Source organism: Sceloporus undulatus, chromosome 8 (genome assembly GCF_019175285.1).
Source record: "Sceloporus undulatus isolate JIND9_A2432 ecotype Alabama chromosome 8, SceUnd_v1.1, whole genome shotgun sequence".
Lineage (NCBI taxonomy): Eukaryota > Metazoa > Chordata > Lepidosauria > Squamata > Phrynosomatidae > Sceloporus > Sceloporus undulatus.
In genome coordinates, this window is record NC_056529.1 from 22,652,726 (window position 1) to 22,664,416 (window position 11,691).

Sequence of the window (11,691 nt, forward strand, 5' to 3'; positions counted from 1 at the left end):
CCAAGCCCCGGGATTCCCTCTTTGCCCTCCTTTAGTTATTGGCAGGTGAAGACTTTTTAATTCCATCTGGCTTTGCAGGGTTGCTTTAAGAGAAAAGGGTTTTCCTTCGTATGCTGTATTACCCCCCATTTACTTTCAAATCAGTGCTTCAAATGGTTCAGGCAGTCTAACACTCTTTAAAACCCAGCTTCTTGCATGTTTTTGTCTACATGTTTATGTGCATTTGTTTTTGTCTTGGAAGCTGCTTTAAGTCTAGTTTTGGTAAAAAGTTGCAGTGTAAATAAAGGGATGGATGGACGGACGGACGGACGCTTTTCCTCCCTGGCTTTCTGCAAAAAGGAGGCAAAAGGAATTCCCTGTAAACAGAACATTTCTAAGAATCCCTCTCTCGGGCTTTTCTTCGCGAACAAAGATTCAGGAAGGACTCATGATCCTGCGCTTTCTACAAGCAATGCGTTGATGACTAAAAAGGCTGATTTGAGATAAACAAGTCTGGTTGCAGAAAGCACAGCGGAAAGTCTCCTTGGGTGATGTTTCCGGGTTGTGGTTCTTTCTGCGTTGTCGTTTCTCTTCAAGATTCATTCGCTGTGAGCTTTCGAAGAAGGCTGCAGCATCGTGGATAGTGTGTCTCCATGCCTCCCGATGCGAGGCCAGGGAGGACCATTGTTGGTGATCTATCTGGCCCAGCCTGAGATATTGTTTCAGGGAGTCCTTGTATCTCTTCTTTGGGGCGCCCCTCTTACGCTCTTGACCTGTGGCAAGTTCACCATAGAATACTGTTTTTCGGAGGCGATGGTCCTCCATCCTAGAACCATGTCCTGCCCAGTGCAGCTGCGTCCTCAATAGCATGGCCTCAATGCTGGTGATCCCTGCTTGCTCAAGGACAGCAACATTTGTCACATAGTCAGTCCAGTGTATGTTTAGAGTTGTGCGTAAACAGCGCTGATGAAAGCGTTCAAGGAGTCGTAGGTGTTGGCGATAGGGGACCCATGTTTCAGACCCATAGAGGAGAATAGACACTACAATGGCTCTATACACACTGATTTTGGTGCTTCGCCTCAAGTGTTTGTTACTCCAGACTCTTTTGTGAAGCCTTCCGAATGCGCTATATGCCTTTGCCAGTCTGTGATCGATCTCTTTATCAATCTTGGCGTCTGAGGAGATGATGCTTCCCAGGTAGGAGAACTGCTGGACGGACTTAAGCACAGATGTGCCTACAGTGATCTGTAAGGAAAAAAAAATGGGGGGATAGAGAGGAAGAAGGATCCAGGAGTTTCACACAAGCCCAATGTGTTGTCTCCATGGAAGCAATTAATGGGGAAAGCAATGTGTAAGACTGGCCTCAAAAGAAGAAAAGAAAGGGAAAAAAGAGGGAATGAAAGAAAACACCAACAGAGTCCCTGTTGTGTTGAGATGTCCCCCAAGGAGCGGGAGGAGAGGTAATTAATGAGAATTAACTAATTAATTAGAATGGGGCAATTGCTGCTTTATCGCTTCGTTCTGTACAGGGCCAAGTCCGTCAACGGCACGCTATAAATAAATAATAGTTATCATCATTATACTTTTTTTCTTTTACAGGAGGAGGAAAATGAGGAAGGAGAAGAGGGTGGGAGGAGGGCTGGCCGGAGAATTAATTAACTAATTAATCAGTTAATTAGCAAAGGGATCTTCCTGCGCCTTTGAGACTAACGGAGCAGAAGTTGGCAGCATAGGCTTTCGCAGACTCCGTCTCCTTCCTCAGACGCATGAAGTGAAGTCTCATCCAGGGAAGACCTTGATAACCAGACTGTATGAACAGCCATGGAAATGCAGAAACTGGGGGAATGGTGAGGAGGTGCCAAGTGCAGTTCAGTGACCTGAGTTCTAAAGACACCACTGTTGCTGCTGCTTGCCTTCAAGTTGTTCCTGACTTATGGAGGCCCTAATGGAAGCTCATCGTAGGGTTTTCTCAGCAAGTTTCTTCAGAAGGGGTTGCCATTGCCTCTGAGGCTGAGAGAGTGTGATGTGCCTCAGGTCAACTGGCTTTCATAGCTGAGCCAGGATTCGAACCCTGGTCTAACAGTGTCCTAATCCAATGCCCAAACCATAGGAAAATTACTAGGACGTTAGCATTCAAGACTGGTCATATGTTGGACCTCCAGCGCTTTATAAATAAATCATAATAATAATTAGTAATAAAACCCTGTGATTGGTAGGTCTTAGGGTTGCCATAAGATGGAAACGGCATTGAGGGCACACAACAACAACAACAACAACAACAACGAGAATCCTGCTTTTGCATTTTCTTCCTTGACTGTTGTCAATAGTCATTCTAAGTCTTTGCTGTTTTCTGCAAGCAACATGATGTTGAGACATGGAGGAGTCCAGAGTCTCCTCCTGGCTGGAAGATGTCTTGCTTTTGTGTGCTTTGTGTGTATTTTGATGTGTCTCTTCCTGCTGGGACCCATCCTTCCTGCAGAGGGCGGCCTTCCTCCACAAAAGGAAAGCCTGGGAAAGACCTTGTGAACCCAAAATGTTAATCTGGGTGAGCAGAACATGTATATGCATTGCTTAAAAATAATAAAAGGAGGGCCTCATTAAACCAGGAAAGGGCATAATCCCCTTGTAGTGCCTCAGTCAGTGCGAAAGAACAGGTGATTAAAAAAAAGGAGGGATAGAGGAAGCGTGGATGGGGACGAAAGAGAGAGACAAGGAGCCAGTCTTCACCTATCCCTCCTTCCCACATTGTTCTTGGGCATCAACCAAATTAAACATCATCTGTGAAATAGTAGAATGATCCTTAAAATGTTTTTTTTAAAGGCATCTCTCCCAAAGCTGTATGCAGCGAAGCAGAGGGATGAAAACGTTTGGGGTTTAAATGTTAGACCTAAGCATGGTTTTAAGGCAGAGGGATGGAGTGAGGAGTGGGATCCAGGTTTTGGGGGGGAAATTGGAATTGGGCAGGCAAAGGCATTTTTGCAAAGGCGGAGGGCGAGCGTTTCCCCCGCCAGAAGGATGTGCAATTCGACAAAAACCAGCCTTTCAAAGAAAGGCCCTCGTTGTGGATGATAGCATAGCTTATTAAAATGAATAGCGCAGCCCTGCTCTGGAATCATCGGAGTCTAGACCCACGGATGGTCTCTTGAGGGTCCCTGCTTTGCTGCAAGGAGAAGGAGGATTTGTCTGGGCAAAAGCAGCCCACTGTAGGAAAGGACACCTTTTTCCAAAGGCCCTTGTGCTGCTTCACGGCATAAAGAGCCCCTTCCCACTCCTTGGAGGCTTTGCAGGATGATAAGGGAAGGATTCCTTTAAAAATACATGTATCTCAGAGCCATAAAATGGGACAAGAGCCTCGTCCCCTCCGTCGCTTCTCCAACAACGGTGCATCTGGGAATGTTCCTTTCTGGGACCGGTAATCAATATTTTGTTCCCTCCTTTGCACAGCCACATTTTATATTTCTTGGTTATTTTTTAATGGAAAAGCTAGCAGTAGTTCTTTGGCATATTCTCCGCACTTTCCAGCGCTGCATTTCATTTCCGCTTTTGGAGAGTGAAAAATACTTTTTCGGCAGTGCGTTGAAATAAACACCAGCGGCCTACGTATTGCAGTGGTATGCATTAATATAATATCATATCATATAATATTTGTTTAAAAAAAGATGAGCAAAGTGATCAGAGCAGTTTGCTGAAGACCTGGATATATAGAGCTCTGGTCAGTTTTGGTCTGTTCTGAATAAGGTGATTCTCCTAGAATAATGTGTTGTTTTGCAAATTTATGCCAGCAAAACCTCTGGACTCACAGATGTATCTCATAAGCTAATAAAAATTATTTGGAGAGAGCCATTTACAGGAGGGGAAAAAGCAACTGCAATTTGATGTTGTGTTTGAGAGCTTTGGGTCTGGAGAGATTCAGGAGCCCATTCTGACTTGAAATGACATCCGCGGGACCATTGCAATGAAATTAATCTCCTTCCATTATTAATGCCTTATTGGCAGGTTAGTAACACAACTCCTAAGTCATCACTCGGGCGAAAACTAAACAGGCAGCTTGGTTATGATTTAAATTCTCTTTAACTACAGAATTGCTAGGCTAATCCCATAGCTGCTTTTTTAAAAGAGAGGTTTCTGAAAGTCAGCATTTCTGCTTAGAGATCATTCAAGGCAGGAGCGTGGGCTCTCTTGAAATACAGGGCAGTTTTCCTTTGTGTAAAACAAAGGAACGTTTTGTAAAACACGGACAATTATTACCATTATTATTATTATTATTGTTATTATTATTATTATTAGGTTATAAATTTAGCAGAAAAAATACCGTTAAATATGTTTAAATACAGAATTTTGATTTTTGCCAGTCTGAAATCTCGACTGAATCTCCAGATTTGTTTCAGCTCTCGAGAGAAGACCAAGTTATTGTTATTTAAAATAAAATAAGTATGAAAATAAAATCTTGCCGTGTTTTGTGTTCCTTGTTATTTCACGATTGTCCATGATGGTCCATTAGGTCAGAATAAATACATAAGACAAGATTATTTGTGTTGCTCTGTTGCAAATGGCTCGACTCGGAGGGAAAGCGAATGACGCCTGCTTTGCCGAACGTTGGCCTCCCCCTAAAAGTATAGGCTCACAAACGGTCTTTAAGCCATTTGGTTTCTCATTTTCGATCTCCTCCCTCCAAACCCCGGGAATGGTTCAATTTCAGATCCCCCCCACTTTCTTCCTCTGCCGCTTTCCTGGTTTAATTCTGCATTCATCGAGGTGTATGGCAAGTGTGATTCCCCCCCCTCCCCTTCCCCTTCTTTCCCCTTTTTTCTTTCATTTGGAGATTAAAGGCAAATGCTGAGATGTATCAAAAATAAATCAGGTGCCGCCAAACCCATTCGTCACCTTCCCTGCTTTGCTGGGTCTTTGTTTCTGTTCCATGCTGAGTGTGCTTCGTGTTACATTTCACAAGCTCCCCTTTTTCCTCCCCTCTTTGGGCAACAATAATAACCACCATCATTTTAAAAGAAAAAATTCCCTTGCCGTTTGGTGCAAATCTGAATATTTTTGTAGGGATTGGGAATGTGCAAGAGAGGCATGCGCCGGCCGTGCGGAGAGATGCACCAACGTTCCTGACATCAGTACATTTCTCTGGGCCACATCCTCAATGCACTTTTGACTGCTAATTCAGAAAATGCAATTGCTAAAAGCCCCCAAAGGCTGTTTTTTGTCTGGAACCAAGAGGGGAAGTAATGGGCGGCGGAGGAGGTGAAGGCCAGGCTGCAAAAAGGTCCAAGTGGAGCCAGAAAACAGAGACGGTCAAGCAGGGATGGTGCAGGCTTTCCTGGGTCTCCATGGGGCAAGCAGGGGCCAAATGTGGTGGCCCCCCAAACACCACCCAAATGGGGAAGGAAAGGGACACCTTGCAGATTGCTAACAATCCTAAATGGAAACGTCTTGCATGGGTTTCCTATCCAGAGGTAGCTGTGTTGGCCGTATAGCAAAGTACAGCATCGTCCAAAATCCCCAAAAGGGTGCCAATAAAGGTATCTCCATCTTGTGGGTTTTGGGGGATGCTGTACTGTGTTTATTTGTTGACTCCCTCTCAACCCCCCCCCCCCCGGGGCCTCCCCAGAGGATGCGCAACGGGTTAAAAAAAGGCTTCAAAGGCATTAAATAGACAAAAAATAGTGGAAGCATCTCGGGTTTCTCTTTCTTTTAAAAAAAATCATTTAAAACTAGAGAAATTTTAAGATCCAAGGGCCAACCAAAACAGCGCAAGGAAAACTCAAATGGGATAAGAAACCATGTTTGTCTAGAATGAAAGGATTGCCCCCTTTATGTTGTTGTTGTTATTGTTGTTGATGATGATGATCCTCTTCCTCCTCCTCTTTGGTTTATTCTCCCCTACTCCATTCCCATCCTTTATTCTCATTTTCTTTTCCTCCAGCCCTGTGTTCAGAATACTATGGAGCTTCTTAGGAGCTGCTCCTGCTGCCAGGAAGGAAGGAAGGAAGGTAGGCAGGCCTTGCACCTTGGGAAACAACTCCAAGGAAACCTACAGATCTCCCTAGGATCCAGGGGCATAATTATAGAGGAAGGGCAAAATGAGAGCACTGACCCCCCCCCCCATAAGATTTCTGCCCTCTAAAATAAAATGTCCCTCCATTTGTCAAATTTCTAGCATTGCAATAACTAAAAATTCAGCTGAGCCTTTGGAAACTCTGTTTAGGTTGCAAAGAAGGAGGGGAGGCCAAGCAAAGAGAAGAGCTTTAAATCATTGTCAAAATCTCACTCTGCAATGCTGGGAATTTGGGGCTGAAGGGACAATTCATTGGGAGAGCAGGGTTCTTATTTAGAGGGGCACTGGCCTATTTTTGCTCTCCCACCCCAAAGCTGCTTCCCTGCTGGTCCCTCATAGTCCACCTGGCTTTTGTTTTAGATGTGTGCATGTATGTTTGTGTATGTGTGTATCTATTGGTTTCTATGGGGTTTGTGGACTCTTGTGTCTCTTTGCACAGTCATCCTGGCCAGGACCTTTTAGCAAACCACAAGGGTTGCTCACCCATGCTCCAAATGATTGCCCTTGGGATTTACTTATTCATTCAAATCGGTATATTCTGCCCTGTCTCATGAGACGTAGTAAATACAGTGAGTGCACCAGATCCACAGATTCTGCATCCACCAGCCACAGCTTGCAAATATATATGTCTTTCAAATTCCAAGAAGCAAACCTTGATCTGGCTATTTTACGTGAGGGACACCATTGTATGGGATTTGAGCATCCATGGATTTTGCTATCCACAGGGTTTCTGGAACCAAACCCTAGTGGAGATCAAGGGCCCACTGTAAATAATAATGATAATAATAATAATAATACTCCATTGAATATAGTGGGGCTTGAATATCCATGGAGTTTGGTATCCATGGAGGTCCTGGAACCAAATCCCAGCAGATACCAAATGTCCACTGTAATTAATAATAATAATGATGATAATAATAATAATGATAATGGGACTTCAGCATCCATGGATTTTGGTATCAATGAAACCAAACCCCGAGGAGACCAAGGGCCCAACAGACCAAAGGGAGAGACCAAAGAAGGCTGATGCAAAGGGTTTTTAACATTTTATATAAAACAACAGCAGCAGCAGCAACACATTTTTGTGAGATGGGCAGCCTGCTGTCCAGAAATGAAGCCCCGCTGCAGGCTCCCAGAGACCCCCATCCCTGGCAGGCCAGCCGGCCTTTGTGTTGCCCCTTAGGAGGGAGGGAGGGAAGGGGTTAAGCCATGGCCCCCTCCCCAAATGGCTGGCCGGCCTGAGAGTGAGCCAGGGCTGTGCTTCTTTGCTGACAGAGGTTGACCAGCATCCCCCCCACCGTTTTTTTGCATTCAGCATACCTTCATTGCATCATAAATAAAACAGACATATTACTTTTCCCCCCTCCCAGGGTGGAATAAGCTCAGGGATGGAGGGATGGGGGGAGGAAGAGAGAAAGCAGGAGATGGAGGCCGGAGGTGTCTGCCTGATGATTTGGAAGAGAGAGAGAGAGAGAAGGGGGGAGTGAGGAATTAGAGGGGAAGCAATTGGGGAGGGAAGGAGGGAAGGGGGAGCCATCTTTGCAGGGCTCTATGAATCTCTGGATGGCAGCTGAGAACAATGGAGGGAAAGCAAGCAATTACCTCCTCCAAGCCTTCTTCCCCTGATCCAGGCATGGCAAATATATTCCTGCCTGATTTTCCCCGCCGCCCCTGCCATCCAGAAATATATTTGTGTGTGTGTGTGTGTAAATTGCAGTTCTTAGAGGAATGCAAAGGGAGATCTAACAAAGGGAGGAGGAGGCAGCTGTGGACTAGGCCTCTTGGCCAGCCATTGCAAGGCTCCTCCTGGAGAATGATCCAGATCTTTCCTTTCCTCTTCCTTTCCTCTGCTCTTTTGCACCTTCCTTGTCAGCTAAGGAGGAGTGTTGTGCATGTGTGTGTCTGTGTGCTTGTGAATCCCAAATGCTGGACCATAAGGTTGTAGGGACTGGTGACCTCCTTTCAGTGGCTTCCAAGTCTGGGATGCAGACTAGGCTCTAAGTGAGTTCTCCAAGGTGCTGAATGCCATAGCTCCCCAAAAGAGCTTCAGCATCACTTGGATTAAGTCCCTTTTAAAATCTGGAATAGAACCCGGAGCAGAGTCAGTACCCTTGGAACATGGGGACCGTCAACAAAAAGTGCCCCTTGTGGCCAAAGAAAGCCCATCCAAATATTGTCATAGTGGTGTGTCTTCAAGTGGTTTCCAACTTAAACCTAATGCTGGGTTTTCTTTTAATTCTTTTTATTATTTATAAACAGATATAAAAACATATTTTATGGCAGACATTCACTTACAATCATAACTCCAAATACAACACAAAAAACATAAAACACACATATTTAACCCCCCCCCCCCCGGTTAATTCTGACTTTGGATTTCTTATTAAGACCTTACATACAATACATTTACAACTCTCTACTAGATCATGCATTTATAACCAATTCTTTGTTTTCAGACTTTAGCATCCAATGGTTGCCCTTTCATTCACATTCGGTTTTCTAACGTTTTTGTGTTTGTAAACCAGAACGTTGATATTATTTTAGTTTCTGCCTTTTTCAAACCGAGTTCAGAGAGATCCTTACTTTCAGCCAGTCCTTTTCAAATGTGTTGATTGATTTATTTCCGATTAATTGTGTTAAGTTTATCATTTTCCATATATATATATTCATATAATTTTGAGTACCATTCTGATATATTTGGATTTCCCCCATTCTTCCAATGCTTAGCATATCTTCTTCTAGCGGCTGACACTGGGTTTTCTTGGCAGGATTTGTTCAGAGGCGGCTCTGCCATTGCCATGGATTTTTAGGATTTACTGTATTATGCATTGTATTTTTACATTTTTTGGGAACACGCCTTGATCCGAAGGGAGAGGCAGGCTAACAACAACAACAACAACAACAATTATTGTCATCTGAGGCTGAGAGAATGTGCCTCCCCTAGGATCACCCCGTGGGTTTCATGGCTGAGTGGGGATTTCTAAAGGTGTGTCTGTGTGTCTCTCTGTGTGTATTACCTTTGTTGGTCTTGCAAGTCCCTTGCCATCAAAGTCTTCACTCCAAAGTCATTTGGATTCAAACATTGAGCCCTTCCTCCTGATTGTACTTTTATCGCCAGAGCATGCAGAGTAAGAACATTAGAGGGAATTTAGAAGAGGGCCACAGATATCTTCCTGGAGATAACATAGTTTTTGCAAATCTCGCCCCACAGCATGCCTGGGGTTACAGTGATGGTGGATAATGGGGGGGGGCAACCCCTGGCCTGCCATTGGCGGGGCTCCCCATAATACCCGCTGGCAGCACCGGCACGGACCCTGATGGCATTAAGGCCGCTATTTACTGTGCGAGGCTTGGTAATGGTAATCTTGAGAGGGATTAATGAAATAAATTAAATGATGGAGATATTAATGTCATTACCAAGCTGCAACAATGCTTGACAGCACCAGGAAAGGAAGCGCTTGCCATTAGGAAGCCAGAGAGAGAGAGAGAGAGAGAGAGAGAGAGAGAACGAGAGGAGGAGGGCTCTGCTTATGCATAGGAATTCCCAACACTCTTTGAACATTATAAGCCTGAAATTGCAGAGGGGTCTCTCCCCCTCTGCACACATGTGCACAACCGTACATTTGTACACCTGCAGGCTCCCATCCTTTTTCCTCCCATCTTCCTCTTCAAGTCTTTTCCCTTCCAGGGCCTTTGATTTCTTTCAATGCGCTGCTCCGAAATACTCCTTTCCAAAATGGCACATGGCTGGACTCTAATTGCAGCAAAAGAGACACATCTCTCATCCTGCAAAAATGGCTGTGGCAAATGGGGGGTGAGCCATTCTCATTAGGTGAGCCAGCATCTCATAGTGTGGTTTATGTATTGGACTAGGATTCTGGCAAACCAGGGTTCAAATCCCCTCTCAAACATGGAAACCCATTAGGTGACCATGGGTAAGTCACAGCTTCAGAGGAAGACAATGGCGACAAATCTCTTCTGAATTAGTTCTGCCACGAAATACCACTGAGAGGGGCATCATAAGTCAGAAATGACTCTGGGAGACTAGGGTTCAAATCCCCACTTGGACATGGATATCCAGCTAGAAAACCCTAGGATAGGATCACCCTAGGGTTGCCATAATTTGGAAACTACTACTACTGTTACTACTACTACTGCAGTGGGCCCTTTTTAACTGCTGGGGTTTGGTTCCAGAATCCCCAGTAGATATCAAAATCCACGGATGCTCAAGTCCCATGAAATACAATGGCATCGTAAAATGGTGTCCCTTATATAAAAGGGCAAAATCAAGGTTTGCTTATGGGAATTGGTATTTTTTAAAGTATTTTCAAGCCATGGATGCTTGAATCTGTGGATAAGGAGGGCTGACTGTACTACTACTTCTTTTTCCTCTTCCTCTTCCTCTCCCCCCTCCATTTACCTGTTGTTAATTGTTTTTAGAAAACGAGCGCTGGGGAGTTTCTGTTATCTCCTAAAGCAGTGGTTCTCAACCTTCCTAATGCCGCAACCCTTTAATATAGTTCCTCATGTTGTGGCGACACCCAGCCATACAATTATTTGTGTCTTGGTTCCTAAGACCACCGGAAAAATGTGTTTTCGGATGGTCTTAGGCTACCCTGTGAAAGGGTCGTTCGATCCCCAAAGGGGTCATGACTCACAGGTTGAGAACTGCTGTCCTAAAGTGATGTGTTGCAGGTAACACCAGTATTTTGCAATGCATGACTTCCAAGTTGGGAGCCTTCTTTGCAACTGACAACGGGTATAAAGGACGGCTTTCATGTACAGTGTGCATATGTGTGCGTGTGTGTGCATGTGTTGTGGGTTCAAGAGGCCTTGTGGCCCGTGGCTTTGGAGCAGAATGGCTGCTCCCTGGTTGTCGCTGCTTGGCTTGGCTTCTAGGGCTGCTGCCTCCGCCGCTGTGGGTTTCCTCCAGTCCTCGGAGCCCAGGGAGATCACCGCAGGCAGGAAATCAATGCTTTTTATCGTTAACCACTTTACTACTTACAGGAGCTGCTTTCATTCACAGGCCTAAGAAGGAAGCAAGGAGGCTTTGGAGATTTCAGTGGGTCTTGTGGAGAAAGTTGAGGAGAGGTTGCAAAAGGGCCCCGTTTGGGCCCTGGGACTTTGGCTCCTCGGTGGGATTGCCTGGGCCCATAGCCGGCCATGGGGGTTCAGTGGACTGGTGGCTGGGCCACATGCGTGGCAATGTGCACCCCATGAACAGTGCAGGGTAATAGGTCCATGCATCTGAGGAAGGAGGCCAAGTCTACGAAAGCTTGTGCTGCAACTTCTTTAACACATTTTATAGTGGTAGAATTCAAAGATATAGCCATGTTATTCTGTAGAATCAGTATGTAGAGAGATCTTGTAGCACCTTAAGACTCACTGAAAGAAAGAAGCTGGCAGCATGAGCTTTCCTAGGCCTCACTCTACTTCCCCAAATGCATTTAAACTGAAGTCTACTTAAGCTCCTGATGCCAACTTCTTTCTTTCAGTTAGTTTCAAAGGTGCTACAAGCTCTGCCTACACACTGATTCTTTTCCATAGTTAGTCTCAATGGTGATGCAAGATCCCTTTGCTTTTTTTAATCGTTTAGCTTTTAACTGGTTTTAATTTTATTGATTGTTTACTTATAGCTTTCACAGAATCCT